A 20,266-nucleotide genomic window follows, 5' to 3' on the forward strand; every position below is an offset into this window, starting at 1 on the left:
CGGATACGGTGCTCTACAAGACGAAATGGTGAGGGATAAACGCCTTTCAGAACAGTTGCAGATGGCAGTGGTGGGTAGAGTACTGAAAATCTATACTCAAGTAAAAGTAAAATTACCTCCTTCAAAATCTACTTAAGTAAAAGTAAATATTCCAATTTGAAAACCTACTTGAGTAAGAGTAAAAAAGTACTTTGTTTTAAAGTTACTCAAATTACAAGTTACTTTACATTTCTCTATTGGAGTGCTTGGATCAGTGAAAAAGACATAACGTGTTAGAATCAGTAGCGTGCGGTGCTCCTTCATTTCGGTGTGGCAGAAACTACTGGCGTATGACCCAGGCCCCCAGGATAGGCGCATACTTCCGCAATCCACCAGTGCTCAGAGGCCAAGCCTGGTATTGCAGCTGTTTAAGCTGGCTGTGGACGGGGGTCCGTCATTTCACGTGGCCCAGAAGTAGATATCGCCGTCCACTCCAATACAAGTGGGGAACAGGATTGTGTCTCCGCAAAAAATGTCTGGATATCAATCAAAGGCTCATAATTACCTTCATGCCATGTCCTAAAAAAATTTACGTTTTTTCTTTCCATAACGCCACCTCAAGCGTTTTATTAGCCGTTATCTCGCTGGGGAAGAGGGGTGTGCAGCTGAAAGGAGTCGTAGTGAAGCAAATGGCATCCGAGAGGGCCTAGTTCAGTGCTCCGTTTTTTGGACTGGTTCATCTGCTGCTCAATAACTCTCACGGTCCTCTGCTTGCGATCATTGTGATTCATCATGCATTGATCCATTTATTCAAAAGATCCAAAGACAAAGAAGCGGTGCATTACGGTATCAGTTCTATATCTCTGCATCCGGTACGTCACAGACTAGGTCACGTGTCTTGGCCACATAACGCGGAAGCAAATCGCTCCTGTATGATGCCCTGCGCCACTGAGCAGTTTCCATAGGAATGAATGGGCGGTCCATCCTTTAATGTGTCCATGGTATGACCACACCCACAATTTATATATATTTTTTACATATATATTTTGAGCTACATTAAAACATGTTAACTAAACTAATTGTGAGTAAGAAATAAACTAATAGCCTAATGTTACTGCACGCTTTTGAAGTGCCATCCGCAACACTCGTCATATGATGTCCCTTATAGGGAAGTTATTTCTTCCATATTTTATTTTAACAACAGGCTTAGCGAGTGCATTGCAAATACATGAAAAGTAGAAATACAAGTCATCAATCAAGCAGACCTTCGATTTGGAACTTGGCCCGACGATGTGTGCAAATCTCTCAATAACAACACTTTTGAAATCAGATATTTCTCAATAACAGCTGTTTAAATCAGGCATGAAATCAGGTATGCAATTTGAATACAGGAAATAAATAAATAGTCTTCAATGCCGAAAGATACAGGCGGAGTAATTCGATTTTAAACAACAACAGTCCTAGAATATGACCATGTATGGAGTCAGTTTCCTGCCATAATTCAAACCTGAAAAAAAAAGTTTCAAAGGCTTGTAAGTCTGGGTTTGAAAACTCAACACCTTGTAAAAAAGGTTTTGCAACACTGAAAAAATAGATTATAACCTGAAAAAAAATAAAACTAAAATTCAAACATCTGTAAACATGATTTTGTGTTCTATTTTATCTTCTTCATCATCAAAGCTGCAAACTTGTCGTTTTTCGGCGACAATCGCCGTTTTCTTGGTCAATTCGGTCGTTCACGTGAATCGTGTAGAACCGGAGAGTTTTGTTTTAGTGGGGGGGGGGGGTCCAGAATTGCGAACAATTATTGGATCATTCTTATAATTGACATTTCTCTGGGCCAATCGGAATCTCAGCACTTGCTTCAGAATCTTTCTTATAATTGACATTTCTCTGGGCCAATCGGAATCTTGAAGCACACAGCGCCAACTGAGCTCGCCATTGGATGAGGCGGTCGCGTGGCTACCGCGCATGCATGCGGCCAAACAGCGCAAGAGAGCTTGCGAAACACTCGTCTAGAGGGGTGTTCCACGAACGGAGGTTTAACAAACACTGAGTTAACGCTGAACTCTAGGTTGATTTAACCAGTGCCGACTAACCCAGAGTTTTCGGTTCCACAGCGCACAACACAGGGTTGTGCGCGTCACCGCCAAACCTAAAAAGACGTGATGTATGGATCATGGAAACCTTGATCGAAATTGCGAAACGGGCCGCTTATTTCAATGAAATGGAACTTCAGGTTCTCCTGGGGAGCTATGACGAGGAGAAGGACATTATCACAAGAAAAGGGAACGCTAAAGCCTCTGCAACCCGGAGAACCAAAGCCTGGCAGCGGATCGCTGACCGCGTAAATGCGTTAGTTACACGTCAAAAGCATGATCGTTAATATTTGAGCCATGAATATATAAATATCCCAGTTAAGCATTCTTAAAGATCCTACCACATAACCCCTTTCTTCTAAAAAAAATATGTAATCCGATGGCTTCCAAGCGGTCGGCGGATCAAGTATAAAAATGAAGTATAAAAAACATACAAACTGGTAAGCTTTTCCCACCATCGTATTGGTATAAATTTAAATAAGCAATTTTTTTAAGCCAATCGTGAAAAGGCCGACAGTCGGTAGACTGGATCTGGCCCTCAAATTGTCTTGACCCCGGTGGAGGAGCTGTTAATAAACATAAATTCAGGGCGCCCTGGCATGGAGGGGGTACCTGGAGGTACCTACCTCCTCAGAGAGTCAGGGGCCATACCCCACTGGTTGAATGTAGGACAGGTTTTTGTGTTTTCTTGTATTTTCGATTTTTTTTGCCTTCGAAGTAACACATGCAAACCATGTGCTTGCCACAGCGCATACTATTCCAAGTGTTTCTTTTTTTGGTAACTGGGTAGAAAACCTAAAAGTGACAATTCATCAACTTCACAGAATAATAATTGTTTTTTGTCTCTCCAATAATAAGTAAAAATAATAATAATAAAAAAATTGTGACAGTTGTAAATAAAATATTTTTTATAAGCCTCAAGGATGTTTTGACATTGATTTTTGGTAAAGTATGCTGAGTTTTGTTAAGTCACGCTCAGACTAGTGTTATTTGTATATTACAATAAAAAAAAAAATCCCCCGTGACACTGTCACCTTTTTTCCTCTGAGGAGTTTGCAGGTCTGCATCATTTTCACCAACACATTTTCAAAGTTCAAACAATTTCACCAGCGCATTTGCAGAGTTTCAAATCTGGCACTGTTCTAACAGTGTATTTCATTGTTGCCCGGTTTTGAAACCTTGTAAATGGGATTCTGCAAACAGGTGTTCATACATTGAGAAATACGTTTTGAAAGGTTGAATATTTAGTTTTAAAAACTTTTTTCAGAACTGACTTTTCAGCACTGACTTTTCAGAGATTTGACCACACAGGCGCAAGCTTTGAGTCACGTGAATATTGGCAGTGTTCTGACGCCACTCGTTTTGAAACTCCTGACAGTCGAATCTGAAAAAAAAAACGTTCCTGGGGGCGGGACCATTTAGCTCTAAACCTATTGGTTGCTCTCGGCTGACGTACATTCCAATCACATGTGCCGTTCACCGGGCTGTGCGGGATGCAAATTTTTTTTTTGCAGGGTGGTAGCGGGAAGCTCGTGAATATTCATGAGGGAACTGATCCCTGATTGGCTGGGACTTGGCTCGCTGGAACTTTGTCAGAGGGCTTGTGTGAAAATCACGAACGCAAATGAATTAAACGTTGTTATAAATCAACACGAATAATGTGACACATGATACCCACCTACTACACGGCAACTCTATAGCTACCTTTCTGTAAGTACAAACGTTAGCTCACTCGTCTAAAAGCCCCTGTGAAACTGTTATGTGTCACGGGGGCTACTGTAGTAAATCCTTTTTGTATTTATTATATTTTATAACGTTATGTATAGCGCATCGGCAAATGAATTAAACGTTGTTATAAATTAACACGAATCATTTTAGCAATAATGTGACACATGATACCCACCTACTATACGGCAACTCTATAGCTACCTTTCTGTAAGTACAAACGTTAGCTCACTCGTCTAAAAGCCCCTGTGAAACTGTTATGTGTCACAATGGGCTACTGTAGTAAATCATTTTTTTATTTATTATATTTTATAACGTTATGTATAGCGCATCGCAGTGCTTTCGGCAGCTGGTGATTGTTTCCAAGTTGTTTTTTTCTAATTGTTGTCCATCCATGTCTTGATATTTCCATTAAGATTCCATTCTGTTCTGTTTCTAGAAGTAGTGAGCATAATGGCATGATTTATTAAAGCTTGCAACATTTGCCAGACCCATGTCAACTTTGAGGAGATGGAGCTGCTGGAGGTTAGGTGTAGATGGATAAGAACAAACCGTATGATTTCTGATATTTGTTTATAGTGGTTCTGCCACACCCCACAACCAATTACATTATAGAAAGAAGGGCCATAAAATCGGTAGGCCTATCCATAGAATATTTTCGCGTAGGGCTAAATTAATTTTAATATTGATTTTCACCTATCAATCCACCTCCTACACGGCAACTCTATAGCTACCTTTCTGTAAGTGCCAAAACAAACGTTAGCTCGTAATGCTAACTCGTCTAAAAACAACTACTGTATAACATGTGTCACACTATTGATACAATGATTTGTGTTGATTTATAACAACGTTTCATTTATTTGCGTTCGTGATTTTCACAAGCCCTCTGTTTTCACAAGCCCTCTGACAAAGTCCCAGCGAGCCAAGTCCCAGCCAATGAGGGATGAGTTCCCTCATGAATATTCACGAGCTTCCCGCTACCACCCTGCAAAAAATAAACTCGCGTGCGGGATTATCACGCTTCCGGGTTCCGTTGGCGGGATTTGTCTTCGTTGTGCATGAACACTTCCGGCGCACTTCAACAATGGCTGAATCAAAGGCTAGATGTCACTGCTCTGTTCCACTTTGTACATCTAACAAACAACACCAACCAGGGCTCCAGAGTGCGACCTATTAGGTCGCATATGCGACCTAATTTCTTAAGGTGCGAGTTAAAATTGAATGAGGTCGCTCCGGTGCTACTTGCAGGACGACGATTGAAAAAAGAAAAATCGTTCGTTTTTTTTCTTTCTCTCCCCACCCCGCGGTTGTGGTTGATAATAAAATCTTACTTTCTGGCTCATTCCTACGAGTCCACTACTCTCTCTCGCTCCCTGTCTCTCTCTGCCTGCCTGTCTATCTGCACCTTTTACAGTCTATGGTCTGCCCACTACACGTGCACAGTCTTGCTGCGCACGCAGCACGCACAAAAAAGTAAACAAAGCAGATACAATATGAAGCGGTCGATAGTCGATTATTTTAAGAAAATAAAAATGTGCCAAAGGAAACAAATGAGGCTGTTGTTTAGTGGTGCAACGGTTCACGGGTTTCCTGTGATCCGTACGGATCAACCCTCACTGTTCGGTACGCAAGTGATCCGCGGATCAGCTGATAAAAAAAAGCTGTTGTTTTTTAACCGGAAACCGGAACCGGAAGCGGTCATATTTATGTTTGGTTGTAGCAGAGAATGTCTAATATGACGGGCTCTGGTTGTAGTCTTTTCGCTCGGTTCTCCGTATCAACAGTAGGACTAGAACCGAGCGAAATGACCCTTGCAATGGCCAATGAGTCTTCCAACTGAAATCAATGGATTTACAAAATGCCAAATAAAACACGACAGAACTGTATTTCGCTACCATACTAAAAAAAAGAAGATGAGGATGTCTGCATTGTCGTGGGAGAGTGTAGTCTCTAAACTCTCCCCAGGCAATGCAGACATCCTGAATTTAAAGTTGTAAATCCAGAGTTAGGGATTATTTACTATCCATGTTAAAAAGAAGGAATAATGCCTCAGATTGCAATTTTTTAAAATATTGACTATGCTTAAAGGAAGCAGGATTAATACCAAATTTTTTACTTTATTTTGTTTTTACACATTTTAAGATTTTATTTAAAGTCACATTTGTCTCGTTATCTTTTTTGCTGTTGTTGATCCGAAAATGATCCGACCCGTGACTCAAAAACCGTGACACGATCCGAACCGTGAGTTTTCTGATCCATTGCACCCCTACTGCATCACACGAAGCTCCCAGCCCCTCCCCACCTCATTTAATAGGATAGATGAGAGCAATCGCTCAGCGGAGAATGAAGAAATGATCATCAAGTTTAACACCGCCTATAACATCACGAAAGAGGAACTCCCGTTCACAAAAAAATAAATATGGTGCTACCTAATTTGTTTTGGTGCTACTAAATGAAAAGCTAGGTGGCACCAGTGTTACCTGTGAAAAAGTTAGTCTGGAGCCCTGACACCAACCCTACTTAAGTTTTCATGGATTCCCGACTGAATTGAGTCTATGGAAGAAGTGGATTCAAGCGGTTCGCCGGGATGAAGGGCCAAACTTTAAAATAAAACAAGGTAGCACGTTTGTTTGTAGCCGGCACTTTAGTGAATCAGACTACACTAACGCTACAGCTAGCAACCAACCGGGGTCACACCAAGCGACTGAAAATCGGGTCTGTACCCTCCTGTTTCCAGTGGAACAACTGGGGACTGCCAAGAAGTGGGTCTGTTTATAAAAGAGCATCAACTCGCTTAGGCCATGACGTTCACCCAGCCCTTCCTCATGAGCAACCGCTGCCCTGTGAATAAGAGCCGATGGAGGAGATCGCAGCTTCGGTGGTGATGACAGAACATGATTTCGGTTCTGCTCCTAAACCAGGTTTGTCAGTGTTTGTTAGTGTTCTGAAATATTGGCCTACTATTACCCCATACTGTTCTTAAACAACCTACCTGACAGAATGTGCTACCTATGGTTTAATCACAGAATGGGCTCTTAGTAGGTTATACCGAGGAGGTAGGTCAACTTTTCAGAACTCGGGCACAAAATGTTTAGTCTTATTGATGTCCCAGCATTTGACCAAACCACAATGTGAAAAGCTTCATCACAAGTACAAATGTTGCATTCTATATCTGTAAAGGTGAATATTGAGCTATAAAAAGCAAATTTTAAAAGCAATATTGAGCTACAAAAAGCAATTTCTTTAGAGGTCCAAACTGCTTCCAATATGCAAGTCACAGCCAAAATCTGGGTTAGATGTTTTAATTTTTTTTCCTCATCTCATACAGGTGCACTGGATGCTGCTGCTGTACGCATACAGCAATTGGAAGAAACAGTTAAGGAGCTGATGAGAGCTGTCACAGCTGAAAGTGGTTCAAGACTTCAAGTGCCTTTTCACAGATTTTGTGTCTCAGACAAGGACATCCTTTTTTACACCAGATTCACATCAAGAGATGTTTTTTGTGACTTCTGGGAGGTTATTCAACCATCTACCTCCATGTTGGTTTATTGGTCAAAAGCTCAGAAAAAGAAACAAACATTTGAACCCATTTCTCCCAATCCAACGTGTATACTGCAACTGGTTGAGTTTTTTTCTCTTCTGATGCCGGGTTGCTGCAGGCCTGCAAGAGAAGGTGCTGGCTGACATGTTTCAGGTCAGTGTGTCCACTGTCTCCCATGTTGTTATACCGTGGGCCAACTACCGTTACCTGCTCCTTGGCTCCCTCCCCATCTGGATAAGTAAACAGCAAGTCCACCATGCCAAGCAAATTTGTGCAGTACAGTCCAGATGATGATGTTCGGACATCATCTTACAAGAACACAACAACCTTTAAGGCCTTGATTGGGATTGCCCCTTGTAGTGCTGTGACTTTTGTGTCAAGTCTCTTCACCGGCTCCATCTCCGACCCACAGCTGACTGAACAAAGTGGACTGCTGGATTTACTGGAGCCAGGAGATGGCTGCATGGCAGACAAGGGTTTCACCATCGAGAAGCCACTAGCTGATCGTGGGGCAACGCTGATTATACCACCCTTCAAGATGACGGGTAGGCATGAAAGGAATGAACATTTCAAATTAAAACTTTGACCCAAATGTGACCATTAAGATATGTAGACAAATGTTTAAGATGACTGAAGCACTCACAATAATAATACTAATTAACTTATCTCTAACCACTGCGCAGTTCACCGAAGAGGATGCTCTGAAAACACAAGCAATCGCCCGACTTCGAATCCTCGTAGAAAGAGCAATAGGCAGAGTCAAGGAATACCGCATCTGGGAACACACTGTCCTTTCACCTTGTCTGCGACAGTCAACCAGCTGTGGACCGTCTGCTGTGTGATGACCAACTTCCAGGGACCACTTGATTTAAAAGGCTACATCCCTGTTGAATAGTGTTTCTACTCAAACATGTACCTATAAATATAATATATAAATATTAAAACGAGAGGCACTGAACATTTGGAGTGGTCCCTTCATTTTTTCCGGAGCTGTAATTCTGTATACTGAAAACATTGTATATATTGAATGACATGTATGTAATTGAATGAGAAGTCTTTCATCTATAATCAATTTTAAAGTCCAGTCAGTCCATCCTGAAAGTATTCAAAATAATGTTAATATGTAATGTAGCAAATTATGTACTCAGAAAAAGGGAATGAATTAAATCATTTTATTCTTTCAGTTCCTTTATTCATTCAGTTCATTTCACATTCATTTCACTTTCTGCTGAAGATACACATTCATATATGTACCAAAGAAGTACAAGTCTACCTTATTTTTCATGTCTTATCATTTCATCATCCCTCCAGACTGAGCTGACGCCAAACTGACGTTAGCATAAGCCAACCTACCTAGCGTAAGCTAGCTAGCAGACACTCACATTCGTAGTCGATATATTTCCCGAAAAATAAACAATCCCTTGTCCAGTTTGGAGCGGGCTGTTATGGAGTGTTGTTCGGTAAGTCTGTGAACTTCAGAAAACGTGACTGGGTACATTTACCAGGGATGTCGTGAAAGTGAACTGCCGGTCCTCCATCATCAGTTCGCCAGAGTAATGAGTGATTCACCGGATGTCACAGTGCACAAAGAACACCGAATGCGGAAGTACTACGTATCAGCGTGATAATCCCTCTCATATGATCCCTCTGCCGATGACACGAATAACAAGCGACTTTCGCGGTTGATTTTGATTTCCATTTTCTGGAACCATAAGCTGTGTTCGAAATCGTTCCCTATCCACTCACTCACTATTCCCTATATAGTGTCCATGATATAGTGCACTATTTAGGGAACGAACAAACGAGAATTCGGACACTACGCTTAAGATTTCTAAACGTCATTTGCGTCAGTAAATGCGCCGGGTATTTGTGTGACGCAGACAGATGCGCCAACATCATGTAAACAAACCGGTCACTCTCGACGAAAGCTGGAGGTTGTATTGATGTTGAATGTTACATTTCCTTGTTTAATTCATTTTGAATGTTAAATATTCTATGTTAAATCCCAAATAAATTGTTGACATTTCTAAACGAAAGCCGGAGACTCCATCATTAAATGTATTCGTTTTCGCGGTTATTCAGCTTCTTCTTCTCCTCCGGGAAAACACGACCGCATTGCATTGTGGTATACGGGAGTAACATGTAGGGTACATCTATGTACCCTATTTTAAGTTCACTATATAGTGCCCTATATGGTGGACCACTGAGAATTCGAACACCCTACAAAATGGCGTGCACCCTATTTAGTGCACTACATCCATGATAGGGAACGATTTCGAACACAGCTCTAGTCTCATCTCCATAGGACGCGACTAGCAAGGACGCGTCCTAGCAAGGCTGCAGCCTTCACTTTGGGAAACAGCCATGGTTCCAGAAAATGGAAATCAAAATCAACCGCAAAAGTCGCTTGTTATTCGTGTCATCGGCAGAGCACTGTCAATCACGCACAGCCCGGTGAACGGCACATGTGATTGGAATGTACGTCAGCCGAGAGCAACCAATAGGTTTAGAGCTAAATGGTCCCGCCCCCAGGAACGTTTATTTTTTTTTCAGATTCGACTGTCAGGAGTTTCAAAACGAGTGGCGTCAGAACACTGCCAATATTCACGTGACTCAAAGCTTGCGCCTGTGTGGTCAAATCTCTGAAAAGTCAGTGCTGAAAAGTCAGTTCTGAAAAAATACGTTGCAATGTCGTAAACGTACACCTTTACAAGTTTTTAAAACTAAATATTCAACCTTTCAAAACGTATTTCTCAATGTATGAACACCTGTTTGCAGAATCCCATTTACAAGGTTTCAAAACCGGGCAACAATGAAATACACTGTTAGAACAGTGCCAGATTTGAAACTCTGCAAATGCGCTGGTGAAATTGTTTGAACTTTGAAAATGTTTTGGTAAAAATGATGAAGAAGATAAAATAGAACACAAAATCATGTTTACAGATGTTTGAATTTTAGTTTTAGTTTTTTTTAGGTTATAATCTATTTTTTCAGTGTTGAAAAACCTTTTTTTACAAGGTGTTGAGTTTTCAAACCCAGACTTACAAGCCTTTGAAACTTTTTTTTTCAGGTTTGAATTATGGCAGGAAACTGACTCCATAACCATGGGGCAGACTACTTTACGACCATATCGGCATCTTATAGCGCTGATTGCAATTCTTATTGCAGCCTGCAGGGTTATGCGAGAAACATACGGAGGGACGCGGTCGTTGAGCTCCGCCGCCCCACATTGCATGACACGTTAAACTCAACTAGAATCACCACCATCAATTTGATATCAACAGACCAAAAATTGTCGGAAAGCCTACAGAAACTATAGATAGTTAATGTGACAATCACATTATTAACAATAAACTTGGAGCAATGATTTACTGAGGAACTATTTTTTTTGGGAGCATGCTTTTGCAGGGAGTTCGCCGCCCCACCTGCCCATATGGACGGCACGCGGCTGGTTAGAATGCGTGAGTGAGTGAGGGAGAGAAAGAGATGCACTCCTAAAACATTTCTTCACAAGTTGTACAACAAAAGCAATTGCATTAAGCTCTGTGCATGTGACAAAAGGCAAGAGCTTTGTAGGAACACAACCAATTAAACACAAACGAGACTGACTAGGTTGGCTGATTGGGCAATCAGATTTATCCAGCCTACGCACATAGCATGCACGCACACTCACAGAGCCAGACACGACAATGACGAACAAGTTTGTGAGTGGTCTGCAGAATACAGTGTAACATACAGTGTTTCCCGCAGGATTTTTTTCAGCAGCGGTGGTGTGGCCCCCGAACCCTCTAGGGTGGTCCGGGGGCATGCCCCCCCGGCCGAATATTTTTTGTACCCTTTACATTGGAATGCATGAATCTGGTGCACTTTGAGAGGAGAATATGCACTTAAATCCTATTCAAACAGTCCTGTGTATTACTGTAGATGGGATTATTGGTGTTGTAACTTTGCCTTTTGTGTCTTCATTTACAGATTTTTCTTTTTTTGTATAGTAATATTTGAACAAAAAATGCAAACATAATTTGCACAATTTATTTACAGATTTTTGCCTAATGCTTAAACACTAAACATGGTTGCTATGCCCAAAGCATAACTGTTTTTTACATAAGACACTTTGTTCAAAAATGAAATCTCCTGCAACAATGGGCAAAAAACACATCTTTTTAAATTATAAACCTAACTAAAATTTGAAAAGAACACAGACTCACACACATGAAAAATAAAGCTAATTGAATACCAATCAGTGTGAGCCTTAGCACTACAAATAGACCTCAGGTGAGCTCAGCTCCTTTGTGAGACAGTGAGAGTCACAGGAAGAGGACAAGAGAGCGACAGGAGGATGAGGACAAAGAAGACAACAGACGGAGAACTGTGAAGTTTTTGCTCATCCACAAAGGCTACATCCAGCCTGGGAGCATTTAATTCTCCTGGGCTTTTTAAAGAAGAGCTCCAGGGCTCTTCTGTAGGGGAATTTGGTAGTGGGGGGGCCATTGATGCTGACTCTCAAACAAGTCGCCAGATGCTCTCCCTGTAGCCTGTTTCTCAGGTCAGTCTTCACCTACAATACAACAAATAGTAAACCATAAGTGGGTGGAAGTTAGGCAATAACTAAATCATTGTTAATAATAATAATAATCTGGTGTATTACCCTGTTCAGTGTTGAAAAGTCACGCTCACAGTTGACACTTGAGACTGGAATTGTGAGACCAATGGCAGCCAGTTTATTGAGTCCAGGATAAAGCTGACCCCACTCGTCAATCTGTGACGCCAGTCGCGTCATTATCTGCTGCTGGTCCACGCCCTGAAACAAAATGAGCATTAATTAAGCTACAAAACCTGTCAAACCTACTGAAAATTTGTTATGTTCATACCTGGAATGCTCCTATCAGGATATGTTGCCTGAAAGAGGTCCACTCTTGGATCACCTGGTCTCCTGTCAGAAATGTATTTGACAGGAGTTTTAGATTCCTCACACAGACAGCCTCGTCCTCCTTGGCAGCCTGAGGCCCAAGAACATGGAATGCTCCTAGCAGGTCTAGACTCCCAAAACGCCTCTCCAAACTCTCAACAAGCACATCGAGATAAGGTTCCATCACCTAAACATAATAATAAAATAAAAACATATTAGTTAGTTTTTCTTAATATAGAGCATTTAATAGCAATTGCAAGACTTGTTGTACCTGATTTTTAAATCGGACCCAGAGTTGCTCTCGGCTGTGCTCCTCTAAGGAGCCTCTGTGTCTCCGGTTCCTCTCCTCCTCATGGACTACACCAAAACTTGATAACCCTGTAGGGTTATCAAGGTCTTGGTGTAGCCGTGAGAGAAATGATCCAGGAGGCTGATGGTCTCCCGCATCCCTTATAGTTCTCAAAATGGCAATCGTCACAGGAACCTAATTGAACAGGGATTATAAATTTATTGTAAAAGCAGCCGAAAGTAAGAGCCTCTAGCATTTCAAATAAAATCTCACCTGGTGTTTCAAAGCCAGAAAATTGCCTGCAGGTAGACTGCAGCCACAAATCTATATGTTACCAGGAAGGAGTATAGCCCCTTGGCTAGTGGGCAACGGTTGACTTCTGACTCTTCCGCCAAGGCAGACAGAACTGCAGGTTGCGTTGCAGGCTCATTATGGCAGAGTGCTGTGACAGCCAACGTGTGTCCTTCACCTCCTGAAAAATATTATTTTTTAATGAGATGAAAGCATAAAACCCATTTTTTGTTTTTTTGCTTTTCTTTCTGCATAACTTGCCTTCACTTTTAGGTCTGCCAGGCCCAGGGTCTGTGCTGCTGCTTTCAGAACAGATGTTCTGTTCGCACTGTTGCGAAAATAGAGGTGGAGCTGCTGCAGGTGGTCCCTGAAGGTTGTCATGTAAGGCACATTTGAGGAGGCATCCTTACAGGACAGGGCAAGCCGATGTGCCGCACAAGCATCAGACACCAGCCAGGGGAAGTTGTCCTGAAGCTGCTTGGCCACTCCATTTTGTCTCCCTGCATCAAGTCGAAACCATTTACTTTGTAAAATGTAATTTTTTGGGATAATTGTATACTAATGAATCAGCTCAATATGCATACCAGTCATGACAGCAGCTCCATCTGTACCTAACCCATACAATTTGGATGTAGGAATGTCCTTTTTTCTCAGAACATCCCTGATGGCTGCAACAACTGTGTTAGCTTTGCCATCAGGGATACTGATCAGGTCCAAGAACTGGCTAAACAGCTGCCCTTCCTTATCAGTGTATCTGATAAAGACAAATGACAAAATCAATTCAAACGTGTCACCTTTTACATATATTTAATTAAATAATTTGTACTTTTATCGAACAAACTTGCCTAACATGCAGATCAAGTTGACGATTTATGGCGACATCTGTGGTTTCATCCACCTCCAATCCGATGGCCACAGATGCTCGGATCTCCTCCAGAATAGGCTCTTCCACCACAGTGTTGATTATTTCTAGCATCTCATCAATGATTCGATGGCTTGTATAATTTGCATATTTCCCAATCTTAAGAAGATAAAAATGAAACAGATATGGTTAATGTTGAATGAAAAGAAAAAATATATACTAAAAGTATGGCATTTACCTTTAGCTTTTTGAAGTAATCACACCCCAGTAGCTCTGCGAGTTCAAGGAGAGCAGGGTAATTTGTGTGGTGTGCCTGCTCCCTCTTAGTGAGGTGATAGAGGCACTTAAAACCTCCAATCACAGCCTCATGCTCCATCACCACCATCGGTTCGAGGGCAGCCAAAACTGAGCTTGATCCTATGGAAACAAAACATAAAAATAAGAAAAATAGATAAAAATACAGCTTATATGCAAGTATGCTGGTTACAGACAATGCAAAATGTTACCTTGCATCAATGCAGAGTGAGATTTCTCACTGTCCTGGTGATGTTGGGTTGAACGGTGTTTGTCCAGGTAGTCAACACGATAAAGTTCACACCCATTTTCAATAAATGGTCTCTTGGCCACACCTCTTTTGGGTGCTTTCTTGTGTTGACGACACAAGCGACAAAACATTCCTGCAAGTAACAAGACTTTAAATATTTCATTTTTTTTCCAAAAAGAATATGGTTGCTCACTAATAATGTTATAATGTTAAATACTCACCATGACCATGGATGTAGTACAACCAAGGCTTGAACCTGGGGATATCAACCCAGTTAGGGTCCCACCCAGACAGCCTGTGGCGGGTTTTAGATTGTGCTGCGGATGCCCCTTGCTCCTCTCGTTCTTCTCCTTGCTCCTCTCCCTGCTCCTCGCCTTGTCCCTCTCCTTGTTCAGGATCTACCACTGCACCCTCTCTCTCTTGTTCTCCTTGCTTCTCTCTCACTTCTCTTTCCTCCCTTACTTGGTCTACCTGTATTTTATAAACTTGAGCACTTAAACAACAAGTAAGAAATGCTAGAACATCTTATTTGATTCCTTCAAATTACCCTATATACATGTATTTGTAATGTTCAAATAATATCACCTTGCATAATGCATTCAAATCCAAAATACAATTCTCATTAGCTTGAAAGTTTGCTTCCCTGATTTGCTTTACTAACCTCAGCTCCTCCATTGTCCCCGTCTGCCTTTCTTTTTCTAATCACCCAGCTTTTTAGACTCATCTGCAAATGTAATATATATTATTTAACTATGTTACATATATACATTGTGCACAGTGCATCCCTTAAGAGCTTGTACCAGCCTTTTAACCTCTGAGCCCTAAGCCATTTTTGAGATGTTTTGGTTCGCCTGGATTTATTCTCTTATTAAGATTGCATTCATCACCCTTATAATGCATAGCTGTCAAGCTATCATTTATTTGGGTCACAACCTGGACTATCAGAATATGTGTGCTGCAGTGATGTCGTTTGAATGTAGGAAATTATCAATTAGACAGTAAAAAAAAAAGAAGCAAATAATATCTCACAATTATTTATTGATATGACACAAAAAAGGCAAATTGATTAAGCTAGTTATTGCTTAAAACACTTCTTCTTAGTCTTGGGAGTCAAAAAGTGATGAGAAAATTATAAAATAAATATAAGTTATACATAATAGAAACTATTCATGATCTTTTAAGAAGTCCTTAGGTTTTCCCTGCATTTATGCTGATGACCACATGCTTACAGGCGATTAGCATAAATCCCTAACTAAAATACGCGATGAAAACGGATTTTATATGGCAATAAAGAACAACATCGGATCTAACAGTATGGATTCATTTTTCAAAGTTCCAGAAAATACCTAGGCTATAAATTCCTGACTGGATATAAGCTCCTGTAAAGGCTATGATTCTTTTTGGTTCTTTTTGGTGTGAAAGCAGCATCATGCTGCTTTCACACCAAAAAGAACCAAGAGCCAGTTCCGGGCTGGTGCTAGGGCCAGTTCCAAACAGGTTCCAGCCTTATCCCAGTTAAGAACCAGTTGGTTTCACACCGGCCAGAGCCAGCCATGGAGCCGGCGTGAGCAACGTCATGACGTCACTGCAAATGTCTCCGCTTTCCCAGACGTCACTGGCAGAGAGTAGTGAGCTTGGACAGAAGCATACTGCCGACATCTTTCTTTATTCTGGGTGGAAATAGTACCATAGTTACGCCATTAAATGCGTTTATGGAAACATTTTTAGCGAGAAATGTGCATTTTACTTTCATAATGTTCGCTCGGTGAATGTGAAGGATGTTTGGTTTGATAGTTATGACGAAGAGGGAACGCCTCGTTCACTTGCATGGACATGGACTCATCTAGCTGCGTTGGCGCGTTGACGCGTTGAACCACCACACAATGATCAAGCGTCAGGTTTGGCGTGTTACGCCCCGTGCCCACTACCTCCGTCCGTTGCGTGATCCCCATTGACTTTAATGGGGACGGACGCGCAATGCATTGTGGATCCGTCCGTTCCGTTGGAGCCTTCGGCTCAGTCAAGAAGTTGAAAAATGTTCAACTTTTTCGGCAGCGACGGATCCGTCATCCAATCAGATCGCGTCTGCAAATTTAAGCACTGTGACGCGACTCGGGCTCTGACGATACTGGAAAGCGGGAAAGCGGGTCATCTTGCATCACAACAAGCAGGAAGTAGCGGGAAGAACCCGGCGAAGCGATTTGATTGGCTGACTTCTTGACTGAGCCGAAAGTTGAAAAATGTTCAACTTTTTCGGCAGCGACGGATCCGTCATCCAACCAGATCGCGTATGCAAATGTAAGCACTGTGACGCGCAGTACCGCGGGAAGTAGGGGTGCTGGGGGTGCTGTCTGAGGCCCTGTCTTATCACAGAAAACGATTATTTCTAAAAACTCCGGCCAAAGTGGAGATTTCTGAAAACGCCGGTTATGTGTTGTCGTGTCAACGGGGAGAAACGGGATTTTAGGTTCTGAAGCGTCACATTATGCACCAGGAAATGCTTAACGTCATGTGAGCCCGCTGTACCGTATTGGTCCGAATATAAACACAAACCCCATTGTAAGACGACCTATATTTGGAAAAAAGATTTGAAGACCAGATCTTGTTTTTATAAATAAATAAATTGTATTCATTGAAATAATATACGAAAATAAAAAGGCATAGAATAAAACACTGCATTGCCACTAAACAGTAGTGCAAATAGGCCGTACTGATGTGTACACCAAAGACTATTCCTGACACTCCTCTGCCCCGCTGTGTTCGCTCTGGCTGTGGTCGCTCCGCACTGTTTCGGCCCGTGGCAAACGAGTCATCGTCGCTGCTGTCCAAGGCATTTTGAGACGCAGCATTTTTTGAATGCTCATATGACCTAGTGCTGAAAAAAAGTTATATGAAAAAGTGTGAGGGGAGCGGTGGTGCGCTAAACTTGTTCTGTGAGCAGCTGGATGTGAACCATGGTGTGAACACAACGATCGATTTTCGACTGTGCGCGCATGCACTGGTGTAATTGAGCTGCGCTGCTATATCTTTTTTATCAATGTAGCGAGTTGCGAGTCTAGTGCAGGCTGAGTTTTTTTTTCCAGCACCCCCTGCTGAGAATACGTTCCCGCGGCTATGGTGACGCGACTCGGGCTCTGACGATACTGGAAAGCGGGAAAGCGGGTCATCTTGCATCGCAACAAGCAGGAAGTAGCGGGAAGAACCCGGCGAAGCGATTTGATTGGCTGACGGATGCCTCTGCAAAGACTACTCCCCCATCAGTCAGCCACGCCTTCCCACGTCCGTTGACTGAAGGAGGTAGTGGGCACGAGGCGTTAAGGCCGATTTATGCTCAGTTACGTAAGTGTAAGCGCAAGCGCAAGAGGCCCTTGCGCGCCCCTTGCGCGACTTCTCACGTCTTGCGTGCGTCGGGCGATTTTTCTAGACTTGCGTCATTTTTTACGTAAGCTTTTACGCGAGCCGCGCAGCCTGCAAGGCTGTGATTGGTCTGCTTACTACTTCCTGTCTGGAGTATCACATTTCTCTGCCATAGTTCACTGAATGTGTAGAACATGACTGGGAGGCGGTTTATAAACAGCCGACGACGACACCCACACACAAATACACCATATAGGCTTCACTTAGGTAGTCTTCGACCAATACCATGAAAATCTCCTTTTCATGGTTAAATTTGAGAAACGCTGCCGTAGGAGGAAGGAGGGTGGGTGGTTTGATAGAATGGAACCCGGCCGGCAGGCTCATATACAAAATCATTAACGTGAAGTGAAGTTAACTTTGCTGCCAACACATTATGTCGTTTTAAAATGTAGAGAGATATGCACATTTATACAACCCCAATGATCAACAACTTCATCACCCCTGTTCCTCTGTCTGTTGCCATCATTCACTGTGTATGGGGAGAACACGATCTGGCACATAAACAAACCAACGACTCCCACAGACAAAGACGTCATTCTCGAGGTCGTCTTCAACGAAAAACTTCACTCCACATATGACTCCACCTACTGTTCTGGCGGTAAATTGCTTGGCAACACGCGCAACCTAAAGGGAGCATGAATTGCTGTGAGTAAATTTTGCGCAACAACGTAACACCAACGCTGACGCATGCAGCCGCCTTTACTCGCGTTATCCAACGCGAGTACACGCGTTGGATAACGCGGACTAACACCAACCAACCACACCAACCGCATGGTGCCCCTTTCACATCGCCGCAAGATCGGAGCCGGTGATCCCAAAAAGAGCGACAACACACATAGGCCTACACACACACACAATACTAGAGGAAAAACGGCACGGAGGTTGCGATTTATAGATACAATAAAATGATTGGGCTCAGAGGGTTTTTAACACTGGTGGTCATGAAGCGACACATTTTAGCAACTTACTTTCTCTCTCTCTCTCTGTCTGTCTCTCTTTCCTTCTTTCTTCGATCTTCCGCTTCACTCGCTACTGCTAGAATGAATGTATTTTTCTTCTTTGATGTTGGTTACGTGACGATGTGCCGCGTGCTGCGCAATTGACGTTACGCGCTGTATATTTTCTAAAAGGAGCTACGTAAAAAAAATAATTAGGAGAAGGATTTTTATTGCAGCGGCGGAGAAAATTCCGCCGCTGCTGTGTAAACGTGGGGGAAACACTGACAGTTTCTTTAGAATTATATAAACTATAGCCTACGTGGACCGTAACTCTGCACCCCCTGGCGAAAATATCTTCCTGCGCGTCTGCATCCATGCGTTTCTAGTCCTCAGTCCCAACGTAACGGTCGACTCACGTTGCAACCTAGGGAAAGCGCGTCGCTAACGTGTACGCTTGTATTACAGTCAACAAAGATAATGTTTTTATCAAAATACTCATTTTAATGAAAGCACAATGGAACATTTAATTGAGTAAAGAGTAGAATTCGAAATCAAATATTTACTCGAGTAACAGTAAAATTACAGACTTAAAAAAGGAACGTGAAAAGTACTCGTCAGCCGAAAAATGTACTTTTTTACTCATTTGCGTTACTTGTAATGCGTTACTACCCACCACTGGCAGATGGACCCTGAACTGACGTTGGAGAAGGCAATTAACAAGGCACGACAAAGTGAGCAGGTAAAGAAGCAACTTGAAATGCTAAAAACCAGTGGCGGCTGGTGGAATTTATTTGAGGGGGTGCTGAACGTTTGCATTCCAAACCCCTGTAGGGGGGTCTGTGGGCATCTTCCCCCAGAAGATTTTTTTGTGATTTTCACAAACAAACAAAGCATTGTGGTGCATTCTGACAAAATAATAAAGGCAAAATAGAACATTTACTTACAAAGACGAATGGGGCCAGGGAACTAAGTTTTAAGTTAATATATTTGCCTTGTAGAATTCAGCAACATTAAGAGTGCAAATACAAAAACTGAATTACACATACGGTAACATTCTCCCTGTGTGTGTGTGTGTGTGTGTGTGTGTGTGTGTGTGTGTGTGTGTGTGTGTGTGACGGCCAAGCCATTGTGTTGGTAACTGCACTCATAAATGTATCTACATACTGCATTAGTGTGCATTTAAACCAATACAATGAAATATGAATTCCACACACGTGTGTGGTGATTCAAGACACACTTAAGGCATGATGCCACCAAAGGTTTGAAGAGGACTATATACAATATGCACACTGAAGGCATGATGCCACAATAGGTTTGAAGAGGACTGTATACAATATGCACACTGAAGGCATGATGCCACAATAGGTTTGCAGAGGACTGTATACAATATGCACACTGAAGGCATGATGGCACAATAGGTTTGCAGAGGACTGTATACAATATGCACACTGAAGGCATGATGCCACAATAGGTTTGCAGAGGACTGTATACAATATGCACACTGAAGGCATGATGGCACAATAGGTTTGCAGAGGACTGTATACTATATGCACACTGAAGGCATGATGCCACAATAGGTTTGCAGAGGACTGTATACAATATGCACACTGGAGGCATGATGGCACAATAGGTTTGCAGAGGACTGTATACAATATGCACACTGAAGGCATGA

At 42.3% G+C, this 20,266-nt stretch overlaps 1 long non-coding RNA gene across 2 annotated transcripts; it reads left to right on the plus strand.

The window, feature by feature from the left end:
- Positions 1-4,842: 4,842 nt before the first annotated feature.
- On the plus strand, positions 4,843-7,606 carry LOC132457529 (uncharacterized). Of its 2 annotated transcripts, none has more exons than XR_009525699.1 (3): positions 4,843-4,930; positions 6,306-6,734; positions 7,463-7,606. It is a non-coding gene; the product is annotated as an uncharacterized LOC132457529 (long non-coding RNA). The 2 variants fall into 2 exon arrangements; XR_009525700.1 differs by having other exon boundaries at positions 6,306-6,724; positions 7,132-7,606.
- Positions 7,607-20,266: the final 12,660 nt, after the last annotated feature.

This window comes from Gadus macrocephalus, chromosome 5 (assembly GCF_031168955.1).
Source record: "Gadus macrocephalus chromosome 5, ASM3116895v1".
Taxonomy (NCBI): domain Eukaryota; kingdom Metazoa; phylum Chordata; class Actinopteri; order Gadiformes; family Gadidae; genus Gadus; species Gadus macrocephalus.